This window comes from Bubalus kerabau, chromosome 18, assembly GCF_029407905.1.
Source record: "Bubalus kerabau isolate K-KA32 ecotype Philippines breed swamp buffalo chromosome 18, PCC_UOA_SB_1v2, whole genome shotgun sequence".
NCBI classification, from domain to species: Eukaryota; Metazoa; Chordata; class Mammalia; order Artiodactyla; family Bovidae; genus Bubalus; species Bubalus kerabau.
In genome coordinates this window covers 60,200,701-60,211,351 of record NC_073641.1, presented here as the reverse complement: position 1 = coordinate 60,211,351, position 10,651 = coordinate 60,200,701, and the positions used below count along the sequence as shown (strand labels likewise).

Genomic DNA, 10,651 nt, shown 5'->3' with positions numbered 1-10,651 from the left:
AAACTTATTCTCTCAAAAGCATGGATGCTAGAAGTTCAAAATCAAGGTGTCAGCAGGGCCAGGCTTCCTTAAAAGACTCTAAGAAAAAATACTTCTTCACATGTTGTATCTTCTGAGGGTTGCAATAATTCTTGGTTTTCCTTGGCTTGTGGCAGAATAATGCCAATCTTTGCTCCATTGACCTTTTTGTACAAAAAAAACCAAAACAAAACCCAAAACCTAACCCCTGTTCAGTTCAGTTCAGTTCAGTTGCTCAGTCGTGTCCGACTCTTTGCAATCCCATGAATCGCAGCACGCAAGGCCTCCCTGTCCATCACCAACTCCCGGAGTTCACTCAGACTCACGTCCATTGAGTCAGTGATGCCATCCAGCCATCTCATTCTCTGTCATCCCCTTCTCCTCCTGCCCCCAATCCCTCCCAGCATCAGAGTCTTTTCCAATGAGTCAACTCTTCGCATGAGGTGGCCAAAGTACTGGAGTTTCAGCTTTAGCATCATTCCTTCCAAAGAAATTCCAGGGCTGATCTCCTTCAGAATGGACTGGTTGGATCTCCTTGCAGTCCAAGGGACTCTCAAGAGTCTTCTCCAACACCACAGTTCAAAAGCATCAATTCTTCGGCGCTCAGCTTTCTTCACAGTCCAAATCTCACATCCATACATGACCACTGGAAAAACCATAGCCTTGACTAGATGGACCTTTGCTGGCAAAGTAATGTCTCTGCTTTTGAATATGCTATCTAGGTTGGTCATAACTTCCCTTCCAGGGAGTAAGCATCTTTTAATTTCATGGCTGCAGTCACCATCTGCAGTGATTTTGGAGCCCAAAAAATAAAGTCTGACACTGTGTCCACTGTTTCCCCGTCTATTTCCCATGAAGTGATGGGACCAGATGCTGTGATCTTCATTTTCTGAATGTTGAGCTTTAAGCCAACTTTTTCACTCTCCACTTTCACTTTCATCAAGAGGCTTTTTAGTTCCTCTTCACTTTCTGCCATAAGGGTGGTGTCATCTGCATATCTGAGGTTATTGATATTTTTCCCGGCAATCTTGATTCCAGCTTGTGCTTCTTCCAGCCCAGCGTTTCTCATGATGTACTCTGCATATAAATTAAATAAGCAGGGTGACAATATACAGCCTTGACGTACTCCTTTTCCTATTTGGAACCAGTATCTGTATCTGGGTCCAAATCTCCTCTTCTTCTAAGGACACCAGTCATTGGATTTAAGGCCCATCCTAATCCAGTGTGGGCTTCCCTGGTGGCTCAGACGGTAGAGGGTCTGCCTGCAAAGCAGGAGACTGGGTTCAATCCCTGGGTCAGGAAGATCCCCTGGAGAAGGGAACGGTAACCCACTCCAGTGTTCTTGTCTGGAGAATTCCATGGACAGAGGAGCCTGGTGGGCTACAGTCCACAGGATCAAAAAGAGTGGAATGTGACTGATATGACTTAGCACCCACACACCAGTTACACAGACATTTTATAAAAATAGAGAGGGAAAAGCTTATAGCTTTACTACTTAATTTTGTGACCCTCAATGCTTTGGCAGCAAGGTATTAGTGCCAGAGAAGAGGAAGAAAGGGATCAGGACACTTAGGATTTGAGGGGCTCAAGAAATATATAAACTAAGACAAAATCAGAATTATAAATGCAAAGATCGATTTGAGGGGACAGTGGTTAAGAAATCATAGCAGTGTGAACCGTGGAGCCAGTGTGCATGATGACCACAGATTGGAGTCAGAGTCCAGACCCCAGGAAGCCTCAGGTCTCTGCCTCATAGCAGGTGAGAGGTGAGACTGTAAAAAGAAAAATGAGATAAGGAGTTGGCTCATGGAAAATTCCGAGAGGCACAGAGGTTAAGCGTGTGGACTTCGGAGTCACACTGTCTAAATTTGAATCCACTCGCCTGTGTTACCGCAGGCATGGAACCTAACCTCTCTGTGCCTCCTCCAAGTCCTGAGGCTTAAACAAATTCGTAAGATTCCTGATGCTTGCTATTCTAGGAAGAAGCATGTCAGGCATCTAGTGGTTGGTGTCTAGGCAGTGGAAGGTATTAGCAAAGGCCAGGGCAATATAGGGGGTGCCTGGTTAGGGACATCTGGGCCTTCAGGTCCTCTTCAGAGCACGAGAGAGCTCCAAGACAGGTGGCCTCTGGAGGGCCCGGGGCAATGAATAAGAAACCAGAGTGTGAAGCAGAAGTTCTCCTTTCTCAGACTCAGTGTAACCTCCATCATCAGCTTTGTCCGTCTTTTAAACTTACTGACCTTTTTCTGATGATGAAGGTTCTACATTGCAGCATTATTTGTAGTAGCTACAGACTGGAAAGAACCTGAATGTCAGTAAGGGAATAGATTAATTGTGGTTTATTTGATTAATACTCTACAGCAGTTTTCCCAGGTGGCTTGGTGGTAATGAGCCAATGCAGGAGACGCAAGAGACGCGGGTTGGATCCTTGGGTCAGGAAGAGCCCCTGGAGGAGGAAATGGCAACCCACTCCAGGATTCTTGTCTGGAAAATTTCCATGGACAGAGTAGCCTGGCAGGCTACAGTCCATGGGGTTGCAAAGAGTTGGACGCGACTGAGCATGAACACATGCATGCACTACAGCAGCTAAGGTAAATAAATTAGTTCCATACATAGCAACCCGAATGGCTCTTGAAAATATACTGATAGTGAAACAAGTAAGTGACAGTGTGATCACGTTTATGTAAACAAATTACATGATGTATATGAAAGCGCAATGTACAGAAAAGTATACAATCAGAAATTAGATGGATGCATTCTCAAGAAGAGAGGGGTCTGGACTAGGAACAAAGTACACTCCAACTTCATCTAGAACATCTGTTGTTGGTGTTCAGTTGCTAAGCTGTGTCTGACTCTTTGTGACCCCATGCCAGGCTCCTCTGTCCTCTACTATCTCCCAGAGTTTGCTCAAATTCATGTCCATCAAGTCAGTGATGCCATCCAACCATCTCATCCTCTGGTGTCCCTTTCTCCTCCTGCCTTCAATCTTTCCCAGCATCAGGGTCTTTTCTAATCAGTCGGCTCTTTGCATCAGGTGGCCAAAGTATGCTGAGCTTCAGCTTCAGCATCAGTCCTTCCACTGAATATTCAAGGTTGATTTCCTTTAGGATTGACTGGTTTGATCTCCTTGCTCTCAAGAGTCTTCTTCAGCACCACAGTTCGAAAACATCAGTTCTTTGGCACTCACCCTTCTTTATGGTCCAGCTCTCACATCTGCACACGACTACTGGAAAAACCATAGCTTTGACTAGATGAACCTTTGTCAGCAAAGTGATGCCTCTCCTTTTAATGTGCAGTCTTATTGCTGTTGTTCAGTTGCTCACTTGTGTCTGACTCTTTACGCTGTATACGTTTGTCATAGCTTTCCTTCCAAGGAACAGCCTATTGCTTCATTAAATTTTTGAAGCAAAAAACAAAAGTTAATTTTGGGTGGAGGGTCCATTATTTTCCTCTACTTTCTTCTATTTTTAAAAACGTTTCCTGCCCATTGTAGAAAATAAAGTATAGGAAAAGAAAGTAACTAGCATGTAGATATTATCGCTGTTATCATTTTGTCGAATTACTATGTGTATGTAGATGTGTATTTAAAATTATACTGTCTGTATAGACAGTTTTGTAAGATGTTTTTTAAACTTGATGGATTATATTTTCCTGTCATCAAATGTTCTTTAAAGATATGATTTTCAATGACTGCAAAATAGTTCATCTTCTGTATATGCTATAATTATTCCATCATTTTCCCATGACTGGATCTATAAACTGTTATAAACTATTGGGTTAGTCAAAATTTTCATTTGTGCTTTTCTGTAACATCTTGCAGAAAAACTCAAATGAAATTTTTAGGTTTTTGGCCAACTCGGTACATCTGACTTTTTGGCTCTGTAAATAATGAGACTTTATTATATAAATATATATTTATATAATACAATAATTATATAAATTATTGTTTAAGTAATTATATAATTATATATAACCTACATAATTAACTAATAATATAATTAATATGTAATTGGCATAATTATTATATAATTGTATATTTCTGATTATTCCATTAAGATACATTTCTAGGAATAGAATTATGGGTTCAAGATGTATGGGCATTTTAAAGGTTATTGATAAGTAAACTCCATGGACTATAGCTCACCAGGCTCCTCCGTCCATGGAATTCTCCAGGCAAGAATACTGCAGTGGGTTGCCATTCTTCTCTCTAGGGGATCTTACTGACTGAGGGACTGAAGCTGAGTCTTCTGCATTGCAGGCAGATTCTTTAACATCTGAGCCACTAGGGAGGCCCATTGGTACAGATTGACAAATTAGTTTCCAAAAGACAGGAACAGTTGACACTCCCTCCAGTTCTATATGAGGTAGCTGCTGATCTTGAAGAAAGTGAAAGAAAGAAAGTGAAGTTGCTCAGTCGTGTCTGACTCTTTGTGATCCCATGGACTGTAGCCCACCAGGCTCTACTGTCCATGGGATTCTCCAGGCAAGAGTACTGGAGTGGGTTGCTATTTCCTTCTCCAGGGGATCTTCCCAACCCGGGATTAAACCCGGGTCTCCCGCATCGTAGGCAGACGCTTTTACCGTCTGAGCCACCAGGGAATTCTGATCTTAAAGTTCCATAAGTTGGATAAAACTCCTAACCTACTCCACATCCACCGCAAATTTGATTTTCCTGGTCCTCCAGTCTTATTTTCTTTTGGATTTCCTCTAGCGGTGGTTTCGAGCTCAGGAAGACAGTGGCCTCTGGCTGGAAGACAGGCGTGGTGGGCGATTCCCCTAATATTTGCTCCCATGGGAGGCTCTCTGAGCCAACCTCCTCCCTCCAAGGAGCTCAGTCACTTCCAGGCATTGGGGTGAGGGCCAGTCTTATTACTGCTCAGCACCTCCTACTCTGTGGCTGACACCTACGCTGCAGCCCGCCTTCAGAGGAAAGACAACCTGTTATTTTGTACTTGCTGCTGTCTTATATCAATAGGAAGCCAGTGATGCTGTTCTCAGCAAAAACACAGATTCACCCTAAGAAGCTGTCCTTTCCGAAATGGGATAATCCTGCCCTGGTGTTCCCTGACTGGCAAGAATCACTTCCATATGGGAACATCTGTCTGTATCTGAAATTGATTCTAGTCACGGGACTACTGATGAGTATCAGATGGTTCAGTAGAAGAATTAATGGTTTAATCCTGGCTTATCAGTTGATGGGTAACATATATTTACTGGGCTTTCCCTGGTGGCTCAGGGATAAAGAATCTGCCTGCTGATGCAGGAGACATGGGTCCCATCCCTGGGTTGGGAACGTCCCCTGGAGAAAGAAATTGGCAACCCACTCCAGTATTGTTTCCATGGGAAATCCCATGAAAACAGGAGCCTGGTGTTCTGCAGTTCATGGGGTCACAGGATCAGACCAAATAACAAAACAACAAACATGTGTTTGTTACAGACCGTGTATTTACTTCTACGATATCTGTAGAGAGAAGCCACAACTATTATGAATGAGCGTCTTACCTTGTGATACTGTGCTGCTTTTAAACCTACATTGACATAAGGCAAATTATTTGCACACTTCACTATCATCATAAAATTTCAGATATTAAAAAAAAAAAAAAAGTAGCTGCCTCCTACTGCTCTTTGGTTAAATAGCCACATCCTCAGCATGACCCTCAAGCCTGTCTGGTTTGACTGTGGGCAAACTCCCCTCTTCAAAACCTCTTTCACCTTCTTCCCAGATCTTAAATTCAGCATTCTCCCTCTGACCTCAGGGCTTTTGCACATGCAGTTTCCACAATATGGGATAGTCTGCTTCCTCCTGCATTGTTCCAGACCTAGCAGATCTCACCCCAGGGCACTCCTTTGCCAGTCTTAGTAGAATCTTTTAGATGAGCTAAAAAAAAACATCTTCAGAAAAGGCTGTCCCTCAGACCCCAGACTATGTGTGGACCCTCTGATTAATATTATTATAACATGGTGTGTTTTTGCTTGTGATGATTTGTAGTTTGCCATTCAATGTTTGCCTATGTCATTATTGTTTAAAGTCTGTCTCTCTCATTGCTCTTCTGTGTTCCACGGGCAAAGAGGCTGTTTTTCTTACCATCAGAAGCATGCTGGCCAATAAAATGTGGGGCAGACAGCTGCTGAGTCACCGCTTGTCAAATAAATAAATGGATACCGACTAGTATGGCTGCCGGCTTGGTTGGGTTAGTGCGCTGGCTGAGCATCCTTGCGTGCAATCTCCTCATAAGGCAATGAACTATTTCTCAAGCCATAGAAGAGTGTCATTCAGAGTGGAGCCTTTATGACAGCCGGGCAGGTTTTTTACCTGCTTTCTTGCCTACTTGTGATGGGAAAGTGTTACTTCAACTGCCTCGCATTTAAAAACAAAGACAATGTCTTCACTTTTCCTCCATCCTGAGACATCAACATCATCATTATTATTTTGTTTAGGAAGCACATTTTTTTTTTAAATTTACTTTTTGCTGCTGCTGCTAAGTTGCTTCAGTCGTGTCCGACTCTGTGGGACCCCATAGACAGCAGCCCACCAGGCTCCCCCGTCCCTGGGATTCTCCAGGCAAGAACACTGGAGTGGGTTGCCATTTCCTTCTCCAGTGCATGAAAGTGAAAAGTGAAAGTGAAGTTGCCCAGTCGTGTCTGACTCTTAGCGACCCCATGGACTGCAGCCTGCCAGGCTCCTCCACCCTGGGATTTTCCAGGCAAGAGTACTGGAGTGGGGTGCCATCGCCTTCTCCGAATTTACTTTTTGGTTGGAGGGAAATTACTATACAATGTTGTGTTGGTTTCTGCCACACAGCAGTGCAAATGAGCCATAATTTTACAGATTTCCCCTCCCTCCTCAGTCTTCCTCCTCTCCCCCCATCCCATCCTTCTAGTTCATCACAGAGTGCTATTTTGGGCTCCCTGTGTTATATAGCAACTTCTAACCAGCTATCAATTTTATACATGGTAATGTATATATGCTAAGACATCATTAGGAAATGACATAATTTAATAGTAACTTTTCAGAGGGAAAAACCAAATATATCCCCCAAATATTGCTCCCACATTAAATATATATTGATTGTAAAACACCCAATCCTGGATGTGTTAACATGTTATAAAAAGGTGAACATCTTTGAATTTAGACAAAATTGGCAGTCCTACCACAAAGGCTGGTTATGAATATTAAAACAGATGAAGGCATGTGAAGTGTATTGCTAAGTGTCTGGTACACAGTGTTCAATAAAATGATACTTATTAGTAAGCTTATTACTATTATTCCTATCATTTTACTTTGAGAGGATTAACTTGAGTTTATCCTGTGGGTTGTAGATTCCCAGTGACGTTAAGGGGCCCATGTTCTTGTTGGGGAGGAAAAAAGTTTCCTTTACCTTTCTAGTTTCTTCTGCCTGCTTTAAGAACTAAATTAACAGGAGACAGATTAACAGGAGAAAATCAAACAAATGTTTAATAACATGTATTCATGGGAGAAACCTAGGAAAAGTGAGTAAGTCACCCAAATGACTAAATCCCTCACCTTAAATGCCATCCTCAGCTAAAGAGAAAAGAGGACGTTGAGGGTAGGGGGTGCCTGTTATCAGAGGTGACCAGGAGGAGCGCGGTGAACAAGGCTAAGGCTGTTGTGCAGATTTACTTCTGTAGAGACTTGCTTATCCTTCTTTTCCTGGTCCAGGCAGGGAGACACCTTTACAAGTGGAGAATTCCCTTATAATTGTAAATATTTCTTACAAAAGGGTGACTTCTACTTGATTTTCAGAGTTTTTCCCCTTGTCTGCCATTTCTTAGAAAATATGCTCAGTCGATCAGTCCTGTCCCACTCTTTACGACCCCATGGACTGCAGCCTGCCCTCCAGGCTCCTCTCTCCATGGGATTTTCCAGGCACGAATACTGGAGTGGGTTGCCATGTCCTCCTCCAGGGGATCTTCCCCACCCAGGGATCAAACCCGCATCTCTTGCGTGTCCTGCATTAGCAGTCGGATTTTTTACCCGTAGCCTGCCTTAACCAGCTTAAGATAATTAATATGCCAAAGTGACATATTTAAGGGTGTCAAATTCTGCTCCCCTCCACCTTGCATGTCTGGGTGAATGCAGTCTCCTCTCAGTACTCAGGCCTCAGTAAGACACAGTGACACACAGGAGCTAGGCATCACCGTGGAGGTCCCGGAGCAACCTGAACTGGGAATCCCAAGCTGTTTGGACCACACCTCCAGTGTGATCAGGAACGAAGGGAAAGAAACCCGGAGGGTGAGTCTCTAGCCTTCCTCGGACAGTCAGCACTCCCTCTCCAGCTCCTTTTCTAAAGAAAAGCCCCCTTTTGGTGGGCCAGGATGTTCGTGTCATCTTTTCTATGTCTTCACAAAATAACAGGGGAGTGTATTTATTCCAAGAGATCTCGGTTGGGCATTTCCGGTCGCATTGCTGCCCCCTGGCCCGGACTTTCCTGGCTCTCCCCCAGGCAGTCACTTCCCACCCCCCTCCACACTTTCCGGCCTGCAGCCCTCCCAGTTTAATTCAATTCAGTACAAACAAGCGCCTGCTGTCCTTGGAGTCACTCCTCTAACTTTAGGTGGGTCCCCTTCTCACTCCCTTTCCCAGTCTGGCTGAAAAAGCTCACCGTCATGGGAAACATTATTCTTATTCACAGGGTGGGAATAGTCACTGCCCTTGGTTAGTTTGGTGTGTGAAGCTCTCCCAAGTCAGAGCCCATTCAAACGTCCCAGACTTTCTTCTGCTTCCCCCTGTTCTATACCTGACTCCCTGCCCGTCCCATCTCTCACTCTCTTCTGCTTTCTGGAATAATCTCCTTCACTCCTATCTCCCTTAACACTGCTGAGGCTTGTCCTGCAGCGCTTGATTCTATGTTTCTTGCTTGGGGTGTAGTCAGACATGCACACAGCTGGTGACTCTTCTAGATGATAAACTCTTTGAAAGCAGAAAATCCACTTTACTTCTTATATTGTAATTTTACATGGAGAAATGAGTAAATGACCTTTTGGTTTCTTAAACATCAAAAGGAACAGTAATTATGTGTCGCAGAAATTAAATCTGCAAGAAAAAAAAAGGTGCCCAGTGGAGGGATCTTTGTTGAGCAAGTCATTTCTTCCTCTGTGTGTTCTCCGTCTGAACTCATTTAATGGTGCAAAGGGGCTTTTTTCTCTGGTGGGCAGAGCAGAGAGGTAAATGCTGACAGATGATGCTATTTTGGGCTTCCCAGGTGGCATGAGTTGTAAAGAATTCGCCTTCCAGTGCAGGAGGCTCGGGTTTGATCCCTGGGCCGGGAAGATCCCCTGGAGAAGGAAATAACAACCCACTCCACTATTCTTGCCTGGAGAATTCCATGAACAGAGGAGCCTGGTGGGTTCTAGTCCATGGGGTGGCAAAGAGTTGGACACGGCTGAGCGACTGATACGACTACGCTGATGCTATTTTAGCTGTGTGTCCATTCATGCATGGATCCCATGCTCAGAAGGCAGCCAATATACTTTGTTAAATCAACACCAGTGCTTTACTGTATGAAGGGTGGGTTGAATTCGAATGTGTTACTGAACCAAACCTGGGTCTGCTTGCCCTCCTGTAGCAGTCAAGCCAATCTGCTGACACCAGCTTGGGATGAAGGAGAGGGTGGTATTTATTATAAGGCTCCAGACGAGGAGTCCATGCATCATGAATGCTCAAAACTTGAACTCTCTGATGGGTTTCAGGAAAACATTTTTAAAGGCCAGGTGAGGGACGAGGTCACTGGGTCTGTGATAAGCTCGTGCACAGTTCTTTGACTGGTTGATGATGAGGTAATAGGACCATGTCACAGGAGTTACCATTATCAGTCCTTGGGCTCCAGTAGGTCTGGGGGCTACTGCTCATGGTCATTAAGTAGTTAACTTTTTCCATTTCGTGGGAGTTTTGGCATCTGTAAAAGGACTCAAGGCAATTTGCATCAGATACTGTTATCTCGGTAATTCAGAGGGGAGTTAAAGCAGAGGACGTGGGGGGATGGGTCTTTCCTGGGAAGTCTCCCTAGGAAGATGGGATCCGCTGGGAAGGGTCCTGGATTTAGGGCACAGCCAGGCAGGGTTCTGCCTCCCCTGTGCTCAGTTGCTTCAGTCCTGTCCGACTCTCTGTGACCACAGGACCTTTAGCCCACCTGACTCCTCTGTCCATGGGATTTCCCAGGCAAGAATACTGGAGCGGTTGCCATGTCCTCCTCCAGGGGTCTTCCTGGCCCAGGGGTCCAACCAGCATCTCTTAATCTCCTGCTCTGGCAAGTGAGTTCTTCCCAGTGCCACCTGGGAAGCAATTTCCACCCCACCCCCACCAGAGATGGACCGCTTCACAGATTTTCGTGTCATCCTTGCACAGGGGCCATGCTAATCTTCTCTGCCTTGTTCCGATGTTAGTGTATGTGCGGCCGAAGCAAGCACTCTGTCTTCCCCAGCTGCCCTTTTCTCAGCCGCAGTTCCTGAGGGGAAAGAGTAGTCACTCAACATTCTCATCTTTAAGAGCGAAGCTGAGTCTACCTACTTTTAAGGAAACGGGTGTCACAGACAATTTTTCAGAGCCAATGACACTGTGATACCTGCAAGTGGAAGTTCTTGGCGTTTTAGGTCTCCCGAACAAAATAGTTGT

At 44.6% G+C, this 10,651-nt stretch overlaps 1 non-coding gene across 1 annotated transcript; it reads right to left on the bottom strand.

The window, feature by feature from the left end:
* Positions 1 to 10,339: 10,339 nt before the first annotated feature.
* LOC129633492 (U6 spliceosomal RNA) lies at positions 10,340 to 10,446 on the bottom strand. The gene has a single exon (XR_008705075.1). It is a non-coding gene; the product is annotated as a U6 spliceosomal RNA (small nuclear RNA).
* Between the last annotated feature and the right edge of the window lie 205 nt (positions 10,447 to 10,651).